The sequence below is a fragment of the Suricata suricatta genome, chromosome 2 (assembly GCF_006229205.1).
Source record: "Suricata suricatta isolate VVHF042 chromosome 2, meerkat_22Aug2017_6uvM2_HiC, whole genome shotgun sequence".
Taxonomy (NCBI): Eukaryota; Metazoa; Chordata; class Mammalia; order Carnivora; family Herpestidae; genus Suricata; species Suricata suricatta.
Window position 1 is genome coordinate 119,440,605 of NC_043701.1, and position 11,081 is coordinate 119,451,685.

Genomic DNA, 11,081 nt, shown 5'->3' on the forward strand with positions numbered 1-11,081 from the left:
ATTAGAAAATGTGTGTATATTTTCATCTTGAACAATTACTTTTTCTGTTTTTTAAACATTATAATTTTTTGTAAATTTGTCCTTGTATGCAGTTTGATGTCTGACTACAATTTTATTTTCCTTTACAGACAGCCATTCAGGTGTTCCAAAACTATTTATTGCCATATCTATAACTTTATTTTATAAAGTTATTTCAAGTGGTCAATATCATCAGAATGCACTAAAGTAATTGAAGCATTTTAATATATTTCTGGACTTCCCATCCATGGGCTAATACTGCACTGGTTTTGATTAACATAGCTCAATATACTGCTTTAATGCCTCATGGGACCACCCTGCCTTCATTTATCTTCTCCATAATGTATCAGTCACCATTTTATCAATAACTTTAAGTTGGCTTACTTAAATGGGCTTTATCTGTAGTTTTCTTTTTTAAATAAATTTTGGTATGAATATTATTTCTCTAAATATAAATATATTACTATTTTTTTTTCATTTTTCTATGCTCTGGACTGGCTTAACATTAAAATGATCTACTTTATGGTTGTAAAAATAACTAAATTACTACAGGACTAACGTTTTACATACAAATAGAATTTAGATGACAGTTTAGATTCCTCTGATGCTACTCTGCTAAGTTATCTTTTCTTAATTTCCCTTTCTTTTGGAGTCCTTTTGATAAATTCTTACTTTGTAGAAAATAAGGCATTATATCCACTTCTACTATTTTTAGCACAAGAGAAAAAGCAGTTTTCTGTGATACTTTCAATTTTGTCTAATTCTTATGGTTACTTCCCTTTTGTTATTTCTTCTTTTGTAAAATTATAATCTTTCTATGGTTTTATTCAGTTAAATCTGATTATTTTATTATTTTTTAAATTATTATTTCTGTATTTATTCTCCTCAACCTCTCCCTTCTTTCCTTAGATTATAGAATTTCATTGTAAAATTTAAATTTCATTTTATATTTTTCTAACTCATTACATTTTTGTGCTTTTCAGGTATTTCTAACCAATAATTTTTAAGTAAAATTAAATATGTCAATTCCCTTGTAAACACTACTTCAAATGTTTTCTCAGTTTATTCTAACTACACTATTGACAGAAGTAGTCTTATAAATATCCAACCATTCGAGTTTTGATTTAGTCTGTGATCCAAGAATTAAGAGAGGGTACTTTTGTTTGTTGTTGATTTTCATCTGGTTGGGATGCTTTCTTATCTCAGTTTGTTTTTAATTCCTTATCATAACATTCTTAACCAGGAACCGGCTTTCCAACATGTTTACTCTTTGGAAATTATGGATACTTTCTTTGTGGGCGATAAACAATTTGTTTTTCAATGGGATTCCCATCACTCAGAGGTTCCTCATGATAAGTGACATCACTTTGCTGCCATGTTGATCTTGTATCCCAAAATGTGGATGAATATATTTACTCTTCTAATAGATTTATCAGTGAATTTCTTAGATTTTCTTACATGAAATAATAGACTAACTGAAATTATAGTTCTTTTTATTCCCACTCTGAGTGACTTTTACTTCTTTTTCTTTATTAATTACCCTGTCTAAAACCCCCATTAAGATGCTTAATAGAAGGGGGAGAGCAGATATCTGGTTTTATTCAAGATACTGGGAGGAGGGCAGCAGTGGGACATTTAGTCTTTCATCACAAGGATGATATTAACTGTGGGTTTTCAATAGAAAGTATTTACTTGATTGAGGAAATTCCCATCTATTCCTAGGAATGTTGAGGGAAAGTGTGTTCAATTTTGTCAGATGTTTTTTCACTCTATTTAGATGGCAATGTGCCATGTTTACTCTGTTAATAGTGTGTATCAGTTAGCTTCCACCAGAGCTGTGGAACAAGTAAGAGATACATATTAATAAGTTCATTGGGAGAACTTAGCTTACACAGTTGGGGGAGACTAGGGAGGCCAGGCCTCAATTCAAAGGTGAGGCAGTTAAGAAGGCTCTGCTAAGGGTCCAGGGGATGGGAAGGCCAGGTCTCAATTCATAGGGTGAGGGAGTTGAGGACACTCTAGAGCTGTAATTAGGCAGTGGGGAAGGCTACACCAGAGCTCTTGGGAGTGGAGAAGAAAGTCGTCAATCCTTTGGGGGAGGCAGTTGCGAAGACACAAGATGCTCTAGAGTTCTAGGACATGGGAAGCCAGTCTTCCACCCATAGGGGGAGATAGGTGGGAGACAGCATGAGGAGCATGGGGACACCAGTCCTCAATCCACTGAGGGAGACAGTTCAAAAGGACACACTGGAGTTCTCAGGCACAGTTGAGCCTGCTGCCCATCAGCAGAATTTCTTTCTAAGCCTTTCAACTGATTAACTCAGACCTCCCCAGATAATGCAACACAAACTTCTTTTTAAATGTCAACATTATGGACTTTAATCTCATCTACAAAATACTATCATGGCATATAATTAGTGTTTTACTTAATAGCCCTAGTCAAGCTGATACATCAAAAGACCATCAATTTTTGTATTCCATTGTTTGATGGATTTTCACAGGTTAAACCATGTTGCAAAATCCCACTTGTGCAGGGCAAGAGTTATTATTTTAATTTCACAGACAAGAAAATAGGCCCAGAGAAATAATACCACTTTATCAAAGTCATAAAACTATGAAGTGATGAATTTCAAATTGGAACTTGGATCCTACAAATACAATGCAGTCATTCTAAGTTCCAATTAAAATAGATGTTCTAAAGTCCTGTGTAATATTTTAAAGCTAAGAGGAACTAGGAAGACACAATGAGTAAAGTGGTTCTCTGACTGTTTTATTTCAGAAACTGCTGGGAAAACAAAATGAAATATAAAGAATAATATCACTTTTTGTCACATAACATCAAGCCAACAAAACACTACCACAAAATAAATACCATCAAAATCACCATGTTTTCACTAAGCAGGTACTAATTTACGGAAATGGAAAGGCACAATCTTAAAGTAATATGCACTCTGTCCCAAGACAGACAGATGGACAGTGCCTTGTAACTGACTACTCACGCAGGCTATATTGCAATTACAATTATTGTCCTTGTGTGACTGTGGATATATGAAAATATCTTAGACCTTTATTTGGGCACTGTTGTTTTATTAATAATGTTAAGATGGGTGGAAAAAGGGAGAGAGGGAAGGAAAGGGGATGGTGACTCAGAGACAAGGAGGAAGAAAGGGGCAGCCAGAAGGGATGTGTGTGTAGAGGAGAGAGGCAGGAATTACCAAAGAAACTGTAAAGACAGTTCACCTGGAACATGTAAAAAGCTGACAGTTGACTTGATCTCCAATGTAGCTAAAATGTTTTAAAGTTAATCCTGGAAAAGGGCTGCTCTTTAAACAGGACTGAACTTCAAATTTCCATCTGCTTTCATATCTGCATATATATAAGCTGGAAGGCTTTCTGCAGCTTCTTTCTCAGAATCCCACTAGTAGAAATGACATTCTCAAATGTCAATGGCAAGCCAGTGTCAGAATAATGAAAGTCTAAACCAAGGAAATTTAACAATCAAATACGTGAAAAGATACCTGTATTAACACATATTTTATGTCTCTATATTGTGAGAGCAATGCTATTTTTCTCTGATGCTTGTCTTGATATTGAAAACTTTCCTCACGAAGTCTCTGAATCTGTTATACACCCTGGGGAAATACTAAGTAGTGGAAACAGAGGAGAATGGAGGCAGACGGTATATTTAGTATTTAAATACTGAGCAGCTACATGGCACTATTTGCTCAATTAGCACTGTAACAAATACTGATAAACCAGGGTGGGGCTGAATGCCCCCTCACACTGTGCCCCACACTCAGAAACCAGCATCAGGTCCCTCACTGCCGACCCAAGGTGGTTAAGGCCATTAGTTCTAGGGAAGTGCCCAGAAGGTAGACGGAGGTGAGAGCTGTCACCGTGAGGAGTTTAAGGTCAGGTTTTGGCAATTTAATTTCTGAGAAAATGTAGGCACTTTATTAGCAAAGCAGAAATTTTTATATTTAAAATCATCATGAGTAAATATTAAAGGTTGATATTTAAATGCTAATAATTGATTGAGCTTTAAAATAAAAACAAGACTACACTACAAAGAATTTGGATAATTTAGTATAATATCAACAGACAGTGACATCACTCCATAATATGTTACACAATTTTGAAAAGAAAGAAATAGCACTATCTATTTTTAGATCCTAAAATCTATTATATTAATTGTCCTTTAAGATTTAAAAATATTTAACTAAAGGTTAAAAGCATGTTTTTAGATCCTTGTAAAATGTCAACAGAATAATTAGGGTGATCTGTGACATATTCTAAAAATTCATGAATAGAAACATCTTGTGTTATTTTAGAAAGCACTAGTTTTAGACTTGGACCATTTAGCCAAACACTGCACTCTGTGAGCCTCAGTAGCTTCCTGAAAAATGAAGGGTTCTATCTGTGGTCTCTAAAAACCCTCCTTTGAAAAGTCACCATCTCTGCTCCTAGAGGGAAATCACACATTTCTAATGGAATGGAGTCGAATAATAATACTTCATCTTTTAGTAATCTCATTAAAATAAGAACATTTCAGATTTTATGTGGCAAATTTAGCCAAGTTTTTTCAAGTTAATTTGTCAATATTGATTGGATAATTATTATATAGTCAGTGCCCTGTCCAAAAGGCTGGAGATAATTAGTAAAATTTGACCCTTGAGAAAATTACAGTAGGGAAGTCAGGCATAAAAAGTGATCATCTCAATTAGTCTAAATGAATCTAACCTAGACAGAGAGGTGAAGAGATAAATATAGAGACACTATTATAACTGAATTTTGCTCTACTTTCTTCATATACAAAAGCTTTTCCAAGCAATAAAATTCCAAGTTCATTAAAAAGTAAAAATCTGAATAGAGAGTCCTTTGGTGGCTCTTGGCAACATTGGTAATATATGTTACCTTACTGTAAGTTTGTGCTCTTATCTCCAAACTTTCAATAGGCCTCTTTCAACTTCAGGGCTGAAATTTTAAAATAAAGTTTCATACTTAAATCCTTTCCATTTGATTTAATCTATATCTATCCTTGAAAAAGCCATAGTGAAAGCTTCTGATTATATATCACTTTGAGTTTTACTTGTTTTTGGAAGTAGTAGCTTTATAATTCAATTTATTCTTGAGTTCATCTGGGATTAAGAGTGGGATTTATACATTAGCCCTAAAATAGGCTCCCAGTAAAATGTTCAATCCAAGAAAACTCATCTTTTGTTTTTCTTGTCTGCTATAGGTATTTGTGAAGCATAGTTCATCTGTGTCAATGTGGCTGGGCCATGAGGGGTCCAGATATTTGGTCAAATGTTATTTTGGGTGATTCTGTGAGGGTATTTTCAGATGAGATTAACATTTAAGTTAGTAGTGCTTGGGGAAAGCTGATTGCTTTCCATACTGTGGATTCATTCCCATCAGCTGCAAGACTGAATAAAAGAAAAAGACCAGCCTCCTCAGAGCAAAAGAAAGAGCTCTGCAGATGACCGCCTTCAGACTTCCCCAGCAACACTGGCCTAATGTTCGTTCCTACATAGGACTGCCATCCTGCTAGAACCAGACCATCTGCAGTGCTGAGTCTCCACCTGCTGGCCCACCCTACAGACTGTGGACATGCAGCTCACGAGCCTTCATTACTGTGTGAATTCACTTTTCAATAACAAATCTCTTTATATATATAAATATAAAATATGATATAAAATAGAAAATAAAATATAGAAGTCTCCGAATGTTTCTGTTTCTATGGAGACATCTAACACTTATTTGGTACTGAGAGACTAGATGGATATAGGGGGACAAAACCTTAAGGATGAATTTCCAAATAGGTTCTAGGCGTTCTGGAATTGGCTCTCTAATCTGATCAAAGTCACTCTATAGTGTGAAGTCACTTGGGAGTGAAGAGATCACTGACTGAGGTCTATCATGTGACCTGGCAATAGGGACACAGAATATCACTGCTGGAAGCTTCTTATCAAACACTTACAAGAAACAAAGGTCCAGTGACTTTCCAACATTGCTGTCAAAATAACAAGTATAGTAAGACTGACGGGTTGTTCCTAATGCTGCTGGACAAAGTGCAGAAAGAAAAGGATGAGCTCAGGTCCTGGAATTCCTAGCTCAAGAGCCACACAAGTGACCTGCAGCATCTAGATGTGTCCTGGAGGAGGCCTTCACTTTTCGCAGCCATAAGGCTGTGACCATGCCTCCACACAAATGATATTTCTGCTGCACAGGGCAGGCACTTCTGGGGTGGGGAGTGGCTTCTGAATGCAGACATGGGCCATGTGGGAAGGAAGAAGCAGCTGGGGTGGTGAGCCCTGAAATTCTAATGAGTCTTCCCTGCCAGCAGAGAGAAGCAACCTCTCCAGCCCAGTGTAAGAGGCAACTCCATGTGGCCTGGGGAACCCGCTATGGCCTCACCTGGGGCAGCTGCCTTGCAAGACAGTGATGACTGCTCCAGCCCTGACAGTCACTTCTGGTTCAGGGTGTGTGCAAGAGGGCAAAGCTCCAATTTCTGTACTTACTGAGGAAAACCAGGCCTGAATAGAACATATCATAAACTCAAAATTAGGAGGTAATGCATTTTAAAGTAAACATTTGTGTGCTTCCAGTTCCTCACTGGACTGTAATAGTATGTCTATTAATGCAGAGCAAATACACATTATGCAAACAGAAGGCTCACAACAGCACACACTAGGCCAGGGCCTCAGAGCAGCAGCGGCTCAGGAACCAGGCACTGATGCCCGTGTCTCAGAGGTTGCCATCTAGACATGAAGAATGGACACAGCTTCATCTGAACAACCCCCCTGGGGAAGACCTACTTTGAAAATCATTCTCATGGTCACTTAGGGACTCAGTCGCTGGTGTTTTGTAGATTAAGGCCATAGTTCCCCCAGATCTATGGGACAGAGGTGGATCTCAGGTTTTCGCCACATGGGCCTCTTCATGGCACATCTCCAAGAAGGCAAAGAGCTGCATGGGGGGCATCAAGCAAGTATGAGGGCAAGAGAGACACCACTGACACTGAGAGGAACCTCAATAAGGGATACCATGTCCTCTGTAACCTGGCAATGACAGTCATGTACCTTCCCTTTCAATTTCTCCTCCTGGTAGAAGCACGCGGTGACATACAGCCCCAGGATTCCATGGGGCTGCCATCCTGGCAGGAAGTCTGCAGCAGGGAGTCTGTGGCAGCAGCGGCCTCAGAGGTGTGCACTTTAGCCTCAGCTGTAGGAGTGGGAGCACACACCTCATTTCCACAACGCATCCCATCTCCAGCAGTGGCCATGAGAATCCTGAATCCCGGGTGTCAAAATGGAAAAAATAACCCCTACCCCCACACAATCCCAACAGGAAAATGGCAGTGGCAGAGTCAGGGGCACGTGCACTTTGGCTGCGGGAGCTTACAGCTCATTTCCAGCAGTGCCTGGCACCTTGGGCAGTGGCAGCAGAAATCCCTGCCAGCGCCAAGAGAAACTGCTCCCTCCCCCTAAGCGATCTCGATCTGGCTGGGTGCTGGGAGTTGGTGGTGGCATCTGTGAGGGGCTTGAACTTCGCCTCCTGCAGCACACCTTGCCTCTGGCAGCAGCAGCACAAATCCCTGCCAGTGCCAAGAGAAACTGCTCCCTCCCTCTATGAGATCCTGGCTAAGAATCCAGCCTCCAGAAAGTACATTTCATCTGTGGTAGCATAAAAGTGCATGGACTAGGATTTTGAAAGGAGGCAGGCCTGGAAAAATCAGCTTGGCTCAGCTGTGGCACAAGGAGATCAGACTAATTAGAGTGGCCTGCAGCACTTAGTTCCAGTGGAGCTTGGGGTGCCACCATTCATCCTCCACAACCACATCAGTGGGGCCTCAGAAAGAAGCCGTCTAGACCTACTACACCAAACCACACCTATCCATGAAGGGGAGCTGCTGCACTTTTTTTGTACTTATTTTTTATTATTATTACTTTTTTACTCCTTATTTTACTTTTTCCTTTCTCCGTCTTTTCTTTTTCTTCTTCTTGCCATTCAGATATATTCTCCTGTATCTCATCCTTATCCTACCCCTCAACTGGTTATACACTATTAGACTGTCCTTTGTTGTCTCTGCCCCCGTTATTTTTTTCTTCTCTTCTTTTCTTCTTTCCTCTCCATTTTCTTTTTGTCCATTCTCACTTTTAATTTGTTTGTTTGATTTGTCTGTGTGTTTGTGTGCTTCTGTTCCCCCTGGGTTTGTGTGTCTGTTTTCCCTCTCAGGGCTACACCAAGAAACAAGCCAAAGTGTGCATGACAGTGAGTCCCAAATTTCAATGAGTAGGGAAATGAAATAATCAAAGGCACAACAAGAGAAACTGACAGACACCATTAAAAGAATATTTCCTGAAACGACAGGCCCCGGACAGTCAATAACCCTCCTTTAACAGAGCAATACTAACAGGTGCACAGTGCACAATGAGCTTTTAAAAACTGACATGGGACAGAAAAAAAGGCAAAATGACAAAACAAATCAAATCGCCACTGAAGAATCTCCATGAAGAAGTAACAGCATAGAACTACTCAAAAGAGACTGAAACAAAATAACTAAACAAGAATTTAAAAAAACTTGTCATAAATTTAATCGCTGGGTTTGAGAAAAGCATCAGATAAGCAACCAAAACAATGACTAGGCACTTTGAAACTAGGTGTGACGAGTTTAAAAAGGCTATAAATTAGGTGAATAATAAAAGGGAGGCAGCCACATCAAGGATTGAAGAGGCAGAGAGAAGAATAGGTAAATTAGAAGATAGAGTTATAGCAAAAGAGGAAGGTGGGAAAAAAAAGGGAGAAATTGATCCAGGAGCAAGAAAGAAGAATTGAGACCTTAGTGATGCAATCAAACAGAACAACATCCCTATCATAGGAATTTCTGAAGAGGAAAACAGAGAGAAAGGTCCTGAAGAAGTACTAGACCAAATTATAACTGAGAATTTCCCAAATCTGGGAAAAGAAATAGACACTCAAATTCAGGAGACACAAAGAACCTCCTTAAGATGTAAAGTGAATCGACTTTGGCACAACATATAGTGAAACTGGCAAAATATAAAGATAAAGAGAGAATTCAGAAGGCAGCTAGGGATAAAAGGGCCCTAACGTACAAGAGAAACCTATCAGAGTGGTTACAGACCTATCTAATGAAACTTGGCAGGCCATGAAGGAATGGCAGGAAATCTTCAATGTGATAAACAGAAAAAAAAAAACATGCAGCCAAGAATCCTTTATACAGCAAGTCTGTCATTCAAAATAGAAGGAGAGATACAGGGTAGCAGAATGGATAAAAAAAATCCATCTATTTGCTGTCTACAAGAGACTCATTTTCAACTGGAAGATATTCAGGTTGAAAGTAAAGGGATGGAAAAATATCTATCATGCGACTGGAAGCCAAAAGAAAGCCGGAATAGCCATCCTTATATCAGACAACTTGGACTTTAAAGTAAAGGCAGTAACAAGAGATGAAGAAGGACATGATATAATAATTACAGGGTCTCTCCATCAGGATCAGCTAACAATTATAAACATCTATGTGCCAAATTCAGGAACACCCAAATACATAAAATAATGAGTCACAGACAGAAACAATCTTATTGATAGAAATGTGCTAATTGCAGGGGACTTTAATAATCCACTGAAAGCAATGCATAGATCAACCAGACAGAAAATCACAAAAGAAGCAATGGACCTGAACAACACATTGGAACAAATGGAATTGATAGATATATTTAAAACACTGCATCTTGAAGTTAGGAAATTCACCTTCTTTTCGAGTGCACATGGCACATTCTCCAAGATAGATCACATACTGGGGCATGAAGCAGCCCTCCATAAGTATAAATGAATATAGCTCATACCATGCACACTTTGAGATCACAATGCTATGAAACGTAAAATTAACCACAGGGAAAAGTCTGGGAAGCCTCATAAATGTGGAGGTTAAAAACTACTCTACTAAAGAATGATTGGGCTAAACAGGCAATTAAAGAAGGAACTAAAAAACATATGGAAACAAATGAAAATGAAAATACAACAATGCAAAAACCTCTGGGACAGAGCAAAGGCAGTCCTAAGAGGAAAGTATATTGGAAGCCAGGCCAATTTCAAACAACTAGAAAAAGTGCAAATACAAAATACAACAGAGTACCTACTGGAACTACAAGTGGAACAGCAAGAGCACCCAAAACCCAGCAGAAGAAAAGAAATAGTAAAAATAAGGGCAGATGTCAACAATATGGAATCCAAAAGAATAGTCGAGCAGATCAATGAAACCAAGAGTTGGTGTTTTAAAAAAATAAACAAAATTGATAAACCTCTGGCCAGGCTCCTTAGAAAGAAAAGAGAGAGCATGCAGATAGACTAAATCATGAATAAAAATGGATCTATTACAACTAATCCCTTAGAAATACAAACAATCATCAGAGATTACTATAAAAAATTATATGTCAACAAACTGGACAACGTAGATGACATGGACAATTTCCTAAATGCACATGCACTACCAAAATTCAAACGGGAAGAGATAGAAAGCATGAATAGACCAATAACCAGTGAAGAAATTGAATCCATTATCAAAAATCTCCCAATGAATAAGAGCCCAGGGCCAGATGGCCTCCCAGGGGAATCTACCAGACACTTAAGACAGAGCTAATACCCATTCTTCTCAAACTATTCCCAAAAATAGAAATAGAAGGAAAACTTCCAAATTCATTCTATGAAGCCAGCATCACCTTGATACCCAAACCAGATAAAGATCCAGCAAAAAAAGAGAACTACAGACCAATATCCTTAATGAATACTGATGCAAAAATACCCAACAAGATACTGGCAAATATATTTCAACAGCATATTAAAAAATTATCCATCATGATCAAGTGGGATTCATTCCTGGGTTACAGGGCTGGTTCAATATTTGCAAATCCATCAATGTGATCCATCACATTAACAAAAGAAAAGATAAAAACCATATGATCCTGTCGATAGATGCAGAAAAAGCATTTGACAAAATACAGCACCCTTTCTTAATAAAAACCCTTGAGAAAGTTGGAATAGAA